This window comes from Littorina saxatilis, linkage group LG17 (assembly GCF_037325665.1).
Source record: "Littorina saxatilis isolate snail1 linkage group LG17, US_GU_Lsax_2.0, whole genome shotgun sequence".
Classification (NCBI taxonomy): Eukaryota; Metazoa; Mollusca; class Gastropoda; order Littorinimorpha; family Littorinidae; genus Littorina; species Littorina saxatilis.
Genome location: NC_090261.1, coordinates 44,691,662 through 44,700,660, shown reverse-complemented (window position 1 = coordinate 44,700,660; position 8,999 = coordinate 44,691,662). Strand labels below are relative to the sequence as shown.

At 43.2% G+C, this 8,999-nt stretch overlaps 1 protein-coding gene across 1 annotated transcript in view; it reads left to right on the top strand.

The window, feature by feature from the left end:
• The first annotated feature begins 7,310 nt into the window (after positions 1-7,310).
• Positions 7,311-8,999, top strand: part of LOC138953179 (uncharacterized) — a 12,450-nt gene continuing 10,761 nt past the window's right edge. Inside the window, exon 1 of the mRNA XM_070324977.1 lies at positions 7,311-7,443. The gene's annotated coding sequence lies outside the window, so the exon portion shown is untranslated. The remainder of the gene's footprint in view (positions 7,444-8,999) is intronic.

Sequence of the window (8,999 nt, the reverse complement as noted above, 5' to 3'; positions counted from 1 at the left end):
TGCTGATGTTGAAGGCATGCTTGTGCTCGTGCGCACGTGCATGCTGTAGGTCTTTGTACACATGTGTCAAACATAAACCACGCAAGTTCGATAAAAACATAATCATTTTCTGTCATTCTTTACTACCACATTGCTGAGCAATTCAGGTTGCTCCCTCCCAGTGGAAAGAGAACAGTGAGAGCTGTACTGCCTACGCAGGCGTGTTTGTGCTTATACGTGATCAGCCACCTGCACTTCGGAGAGAATGACCGAGGTCTTTTACGTGCCACTGCGGTAACACGGAGATCAGACATGAATACTGTCTCTGAGTGATCACATAAAGTTTACCGGTGTCCGCCCCAGCCTGGATTCGAACCCGTGACCTGAGGATCACAAATCCAGTGCTGTGCCAACTGAGCTACTAGCCATCCTTTAAATATCTTTTTAAGTTACTTGCTCCAGTTTTCGCTTGGTCAGGACAGTTTTATGGCTACGCCCTGCATTTTTATCACATACCACGCTCAGTAAACAACGACCACAAAGTTAAAACACTTAGAATTTATGGTCTTTCTAACATGGCACATTCTAAAAGTCGCTCAGTTCATTTGATGCTGGGAACGCAGTGGAAAAAGGAAAAATGTGACCCTCCACCACGAAATGAGTCGCATGTCACCTCGCGCGGTTCTGCACTAGGCTTGACATCAGTCCGGAGAGTGTCTGGTAACGGTGTGAGGGTCACTTTAGTCACAGGCTTATAACTCAAACAGTTTCCGCTCTTTTCTAAAACGGTTTTCACCACTGGATAGAGGATAAACAACTCTTTAGGAAAATGTAAAAATATGAAAATCATGCAAAGGTGACATGCGACTCATTCCGTGGTGGAGGGTCACAAATGTCTCTTGCTTATTTTGGTTTAAGGTGAATTCCTTCCTGTGTAATCGAACATACACACCACGCTCGTTATGTCGAGTATGTTGTAAGCCTCTTTCTCCTTCTTCCTCGTTCATGAGCTGCAACTCCCACGTACGCTCGTGTTTGGCGCGAGTGGGGTTTTACCGTTTATCCTCCGTCATTTAGGGAGCCATACTCCGTGTTCGAGGGAAGCATGCTGGGTATTCTTGGGTATCTATCAACCGAAATGTGACATGGATTACATGATCTTGGCCTTATGCTTGCGTGTACGAGGGGGATAAGGCACTGACAAGTCTGCACATACGTTGACCTGGGAGATCATAAACATCCGTACCCATATCCCACCAGGCGCAGCCGGGATTGGAGCCCTGAACATTCTGTATGGAAGGCCGACGTTTTAACCAGTGGGTTATTGCGCCTGTCGGCTTTTGCAAGTAATAAGAGAAGGGCAAACTGTATACAAATGTTGATTGATATTTAGTGGTTCATGCTTTAGTTTATATCTAAGCGAAGGTAGCAGTAGCCTCATCCCGTGTGCACCCCGAGCGACCCTCTAGGTCAAGGGATTGAACCGGCTAACTGAACTGAACTGAAAAGAACTTAAATGAACGGAAATGAACTGAACTGTACTAAACTTAAAGTATAAGAGAAGGGGGATATCTTTAAACGCCAGTTTCATCCACCAGTTCCGCTATGCGCAGAAACTTACGTCGCGTGTCTCCCTTCGGACAGAAAAATAAGGGTGCAACCGCTTCGGACAGATTTGCCTAGTGCAACCACGGTATACGGTGTGGTTTATATCTAAGAGAAGGTAGCAATAGCCTCTTGCTAAGAACACGATGAACTTGACCGTACAAAAAAAAGACGCAAAAGAATGCACGAAATGTACTATAACGCGATGTCACTCACTATGTTCATTAATGTTTAAGGGTTGTTCAAAGTCACCGCGGTTAAAGCAATTACGCTCACAGGACTTATTTATTATTTCGCACCTCAGACCCTTGAATTTAAGAATGCAGCTAAGTAAATAAATATAATTAAAAACAAGTCGAGTGAAGTGATATAAAAACATTTAGTCAAGATCAACACCACAAACCAATCATCGCCGAGACTACATTTAGATAGTATCGGCTAACCATACCGAAGACCGAGACGGGTCACGCTCGGCGCCGCGAAGTACGCTTCCGTAGTACTTATTGAACCTATTTACTTTCATTCTGAGCTCATTTTTAGAGTACACATGACATATCTATTATGTTTTTGAATTCAAGAGAAGATGAGGAATACAATGCAATCAATTTTAAATCTGTTTGCGGAAATTCGATTTTAATGACAACTTTAATGAGCAAACTCATTAATTAATGTTTAGGCCTCCAAGCTGAAATGCAATACCAAAGTCCGGCCTTCGTCGAAGATTGCTTGACCAAACTTTCAACAAAATTGGTTGAAAAATGAGAGCGTGACAGTGCTGCCTCAACTTTCACAAAAATCCGGATATGACGTCATCAAAGACATGTATCCAAAAAATGAAAAAAACGTGTGGGGATATCATACACAGAACCTCTCATGTAAAGTTTCATGAAGATCGGCCTGGCAGTTATCTCTGAATCACTGTACACACACACACACACACACACACACACACACACACACACACACACACACACACACACACACACACACACACACACACACACACATACACCACGACCCTCATCTCGATTCCCCCTCTATGCTAAAACATTCAGTCAAAACTTGACTAAATGTAAAAAAGATGTGTTCACTCCGTTTTACCTTGACGTCACACAGGTTGGATTTGTAACGCACTCGCCATGGACTGAACTGAACAACCTTGGAACTGTCGACAGTTTTTCTCAGTGTCAAATTGTTTAAGGGAAGTTGCATTGTCAGCTATCGGAATATACGACGGCAAACGAGTGCCAAATGTGAACATTTCTAAAATTACTTAGGTATCAATGATAACGAATGTACAAAGAACATTGTGAATTATGAGTGATTTGATATGAAGCAAGAAAAGGGCGTTTGGTATACATGTACTTTGCCGACAGAATTGAACCAGAATGTAATATGTTAGAAATAATTATGTCATGATATACTAGCGCATTTTGTATTCTTTATGTCAGTACCCGAAAGTCAAAATTGTTCTTATGAGATCAAGATACGCCTGTGCTAGTAATTATTGTATGAAACGTGTACTTGTCATGGGTGTCTTATCGCAGGAGTTGCTGATTGCTTATTGCTTGTGGTAAATCTTTGCGGCAAGAGTTTCATTTTGGGAAAAGCAGAAAGATGCTATTATGTTGAAAAGTCTTGAAGGTTTGACCAAGGCAATATACGATGCTTTCCATAGTTTGTGTTTATGTTCACTGTATGTTGCAGTCAACACCTTTGGTACTACTGTGCTTCCATATTTGAATCTTTTTCGTCCTCGATAGGGCACAGTTTCCTAGCAGGGTTTTCGGTACATTGACTTCGACTACAAGGAAGCTTTCGGTCGTTACAGGACATCAACCCCTGATAATATGACAGCTTGTTTTGAAGTAAATACATATATTTCATAGTGTGTCTGACTGGGAGTAATGCTTAGAAACCAAAGCCTCACCATCAACACTATCCTGACTTTAAGGATGAACGTCGCTTGTTCATTTCAGTGCCCGTTATTCTCTCAGGTGCCCGGTGATTGGTTCCGCATTATTTTTAGTTACTCTCGTTGCACAGGTCTATGTGCAGAGCGCTTACGTCCCTTTTTGTCTTAGATAGTACATGACTTTGTAAGGGATCGATTTAAGCATAAAATTGCTTGTTCTCTTGACCTTTTCTCGTCATTGTTGAAAAAATGCTCGTTTTAAAGCCTAATTTCTTTGACAGCAATCAGTATTACCCCAGACTTTGCGCGCAAAAAATGCTGCCTGATGTTCACTGTGAGACCATTTTTCCCTTCTTCATACTTTGTAACTCCGTGATCATTCGTCAAACGCTTGCAGCTTTCTTTATCACGAAAGGACAAAGCTGTCTTGGCGTTGTTTCAAACAGAAATATATTAAGTACGGTATCAAAACAACGAAAGTCTAGATCTAGTTCAAGCCAGAAGAAGTATGAATTTAATCTCAATCATTCCGTCGACACTTTAACATTTTGAATGTTTTTTTTCTCGAAGCTGACAATTAGAATTACTTAATTTGAATAAAAGACGAACTAGCACCAAGCAGAAATGCTTTGCTCCGATTTCGAATTTTACTGAGGGGAGCTGAACTTACACCAAACAGAAATATTTTGTGCTGACTTCCAAAAATGTTTTTATTTCGTTCGCGCGATTGCATGTTTCTTCGTACCCATCCTTTTAAACCATGTGACGTATGGGATCTTCACTGGATCACGTGTGTTAACTTTAACGTACTTTGGCGTGCTGCACTTGTAAATGTCTGATTAATCAAAATTGATGAGGGTCTCTTCCGGTGTAATTAATCGTTTTGGACCGCTTTATTTAAAGCATTTGTACTAACCTTTGCCTGTGTTTGAAATATCCATCTCTCTCTCTGTCTCTCTGTCTCTCTGTCTCTCTCTGTCTGTCTCTCTCTGTCTGTCTCTCTCTGTCTCTGTCTCTCTCTCTGTCTCTCTGTCTCTGTCTCTGTCTCTCTCTCTCTCTCTCTCTCTCTCTCTCTCTCTCTTACACCTTCCTCGTCAATCTCCATAGATCCATCAAGACTTTTTTCATGGGAAAAGAGCATCTCTTCACTTGGACACATACCAAAAGTCTACCGCCTAGTTCTTGTCTCGTGCAGAATGGGATTTATTTCCCTTCAGTGAAATGTCATCCATGTCAATCAGCACAAAACTAATGAATTCAGCAAAGAAATTACGACTTTTGCACAGAAAAAAAGCCGGGTAGATGGTTAATAGGTGTCCAATGAAATGTACGCTCTCTTCTCGAGAAAAACAACACCTGCGACTCCTTGGGGATTTACACGATGTCTACGCAAAAAGGAGAGTGTCTCTAAGGTAGTACCCCCACATTATCTGAGAAACAACGAGACTTACGAGCTATACGACATGTGAGAGGTATGCGGATCAGGTGTTGAAATGAACAAGCGGCTTTCATAATCAATTACACACACAAAAAGAATAACCGCCGCAAGATCATATCTTCCTTATTCCCCAAGATAATGTGTATTTGAGAATGAAAGTTGCTCGTTCGTTTCAAAGCTGTTTATTCTCTTAGGTGCCAGAAGGTTGGTTCTGTATAACTCTCACTTACTCTTGTTTCACATTTCGCACACGGTCATTTAGAGCTCTTTGCTTCTCGGATCAAATTAAGCGCTCTGCCTCGATTGAGTAAGCGTATTATAAAAATTTCAAAACGCACGGGCAAACGAATATTAGCAGACAGACCAGCAGCCAACAGTCAGACAGACAGACAGACAGACAGACAGACAGACAGACAGACAGACAGACAGACAGACAGACAGACAGAGAGAACAGAACAAAGACAAAGGAAGAATGACAGAAAACAGGTCACAAGCCTTTGACACCTTCACGTCTGCTAGTTGAGTGTGAAAGCAGAACTGACACTCCTGGAAAACGACCATCAGCAGCTTCACTTCAGGCTAAGAGGAAGCAGGTCCGTCAAAGTGTACAAGGTTGAAGGTTCATACTACGCCCTTGAGGTCAATGGAACTATGACAAGGGCGTTCCCATGGCCAAAAGGATGGGTACACAACTCAAACAGACACAGGTTGAACTTGTTCTTTTTTCAAATATATTTCTTACGGGACATTTGTGTGTGTATGTGTATGTATGTGTGTGTATGTGTGTGTGCGTGCGTGTGTGTGTGTGTGTGTATGTGTGTTTGTGTGTGCGTGTGTGTGTGTATTTGTGTGTGTGTGTGTGTGTGTGTGTGTGTGTGTGTGTGTGTGAGTGTGTGTGTACCCATGTTTCCACAGGTTTGGTTGCCTAAATCACCATAAGGCAACCATCCACACGTGGATGGCAACCTAAACTCTGGATGGCAACCTAATTGTGTGGATGGTCGCTTCATTTAACACCGTTAAATTGACTTTTTTGACGGAAAGAATGTCATAACAATGTTCAAAATGACATTCTTTCCGTCCTCTATAGGCGACGAAATAGGTCACATTTTGTGCATTTTTTAGTGCAAAATTCTTCGATGCCGGAGCGAGTACTGCACCCAGTGCTGTTGTAGTGCAAGTGCACTAGAAAGGCACTACACCCAGTGCCGCCTCTTAGGTAACCATCCACACTTTAGGTATTTGTGGGTTAGTGTGTGTGTGTGTGTGTGTGTGTGTGTGTGTGTGTGAACATGCAAGCGCGTATGTGTAAGTGTGAGTCTATTTTTCTTGCGTGCGTGCGTTTGATGGTGCTTGCGGTAATATGTACTTCAGATGATTGTATTTCCCCGTCCCTCCCTCACACATTTTTTTAAAGTTAGCCTTGACTTTTATCAAAGCAGATGAGAGTTACCAAAGCTAACTTCATGACAGAAAAAAAAGAGAAAGACTTCCTTTCTCTCGGTTGTTTACATCATCAGTATTCATACGATGTCTAGAAACACACGTCCGAACGTCATGCTGTTTTCAACTGTACAGGAAAGAGTCACCGACCTATTGAAATTCATGGTCATAGCCCCGTACCGACCAGCCGACCTGTGTACTGTTTTGTTGTTCTCAATATTTATTTATTAGACTATTTACTTACATTTTGAAAGCTTAAGTGTTTGCTTAACTTTTTTTCTTAACCAATATTTGGTCTTCTTTACTTATTGACTTTGAATTTTTTTTTTGACTGCCAAAGCGTTTGATTCCTATCAAGAATTTTAGCGAATGAAATACGTTTTTTCGTGACAATGCTTCGTATTCTCTCATTCTCTCATGTACTGATTCCGTATAACTGTCATTTACTGTTGTTGTCTATTTTTAGAGCGCGTACGTCCCTTTGTTTATTAGATCCTGCTTAAATATCAAGCTTATAGTCCCCTTTTCTTCCTCTGTCCTGCCTCCCTTCCTTCTTCTCTTTCTTTCTTATTTTCTTTGTTGAAAACAACAGCTATTTATTTACCGGCTTTAAGTACATGTTTTGCTGGAACCAGGATTCCAGGTGATGACGACAGATCATTCAACGACGACGTCATTGCCAACATGACCGCCACCTGTCATCTATCATGAAAATATAATACTCATGCATAATCATTAGGTGCGCTCCCCGGTCCGCCCGTTGAGTTTCGCGGCAAGTGCGACGAAAGGAGAAGGAGAAGGAGAAAGGAGAAGACAAAAACCTCCCAAGATGTTCTCTGCGCGTGCCTAATGAATTAAGTAGCACGTCCTCCTTATACTAGGTGACTTAAATAAGCACTTGGGTTTTGTTGTCGGTCATTGTATCGTTTGTTTCGTTCGCTGGAGGTTACAAGCCTCCGTTGCCATCTAGTTTTGTCTCAAAAACAGAAGGTTAGTCTTGGCTCCCACGACTCTTGGGTTTTACTGAGACGATCGTTTTTGTGTTTCTTGCTTCCCTCCCTTGGTAAGTACATTGACTCGTTTTGCTGTCATTAAGTAGATGCAACAGAACAACATTGCGTCACAGCTGTTTAATATCTAATGTTGACCTTATATCTTTGTGATGTTTGATACTTTTGAATACAGTTCAACGCCCCTTTTCAGATCACCTTGTTTTGAGTTCTTCCCATACTCTGGTTCCATGTCCCACTCTCTCTCTCTCTCTCTCTCTCTCTCTCTCTCTCTCTCTCTCTCTCTCTCTCTCTCTCTCTCTCTCTCTCTCTCTCTCTCTCTCTCTCTCTCTCTCAAAGCGTCTCTCTCTCTCAAAGCGTCTCTCTCTCTCTCGCTCCCTCCTTTCTCTATCTTCTCTCTTCATGTAGTCACCCCCCGCCCCCCCCCCCCCCCCCCCATTGTTATCTCTGTATTAAAAGGTGGTTCCCGTGAGTCACTAGCACATGGAGACTGCGTTCTTGCTTACGGATACAAAACTGTCTATCAAAGTGTTCTGTAGCATATACACTCTTCAAAAAAAGTTAAGGATCACTTTTTTACAAGCACGCCACACAAAACAGACAAGACCGAATTCTTTCATTTTTTAAAAATTATATAATTGAACAACCAAGGAGTAATGACAAACAAAGCAAAGATCGAACGCGGCAGCGACAATTTAGCTAGAGTGTGTCAAACGTGACAACCCTCGAAAATGGAATTCACAACAATGTGAATCAGTGTCAATAACGCGTGTGCCCTCCGTTGTGTGCCAGGCATTCAACACATCGTTGGCGCATGGAGTGGATCAGGTTGCATATGAATGCTCTGGGAACTCCATTCCACTCCTGTTGGAGCCATTGCAGCAGTTGACCCAGATTGGCAGGAGGAGGGTGATGTTGCTGTACCCAACAACAAAGCTCGTCCCACATGTGCTCTATGGGGTTCAGGTCCGGGCTGTTGGCTGGCCACAGCATCCTGTTGACCCTGGCCTGCTGGATGAAGGTGTTTACAGCTGCAGAGCGATGAGGAGGTGCGTTGTCATCCTGAAGAATCGCACGAGGGCCGATCGCTTGGAGGGCTGGAACGACCAGGGGTTGCAGGATCTCATTCTGGCAGCGGACACCGGTCAAGTTGCCCACTACATGGTACACAGGTGTCCTTAGACGTGTGCTGATCCCTCCCCAGACCATCACAGAGCCTCCGCCAAAACGCTGTCGTTCCAGAACAGCGCCTTCTGCGAAGCGCTCTCCGCGACGCCTCCACACTCGGATGCGACCATCAGCAGGTTCCAAGCAAAAGCGGGACTCATCTGTAAACAACACCTGAGCCCACTGCTGACGTTGCCACCTCACATGCTGAGTGCACCAGGCTCGGCGAGCTGCTCGGTGATTAGCAGTCAGGGTTGTTCCTCGGACTGGACGCCTTGCACGCAAGCCAAAGTTGTGTAAGCGGTTTCGGATCGTCTGACCACTAACAACAGTGTTGGTGGTAGCTTGTAGGCGTTGCCTAATGTTGTTTGCCGTAGCCATTCTTTGTTGCATGGCCTGCCTCTGAATGAAGCGATCCTCTCTTTGTGTGGAGACTCTGGGC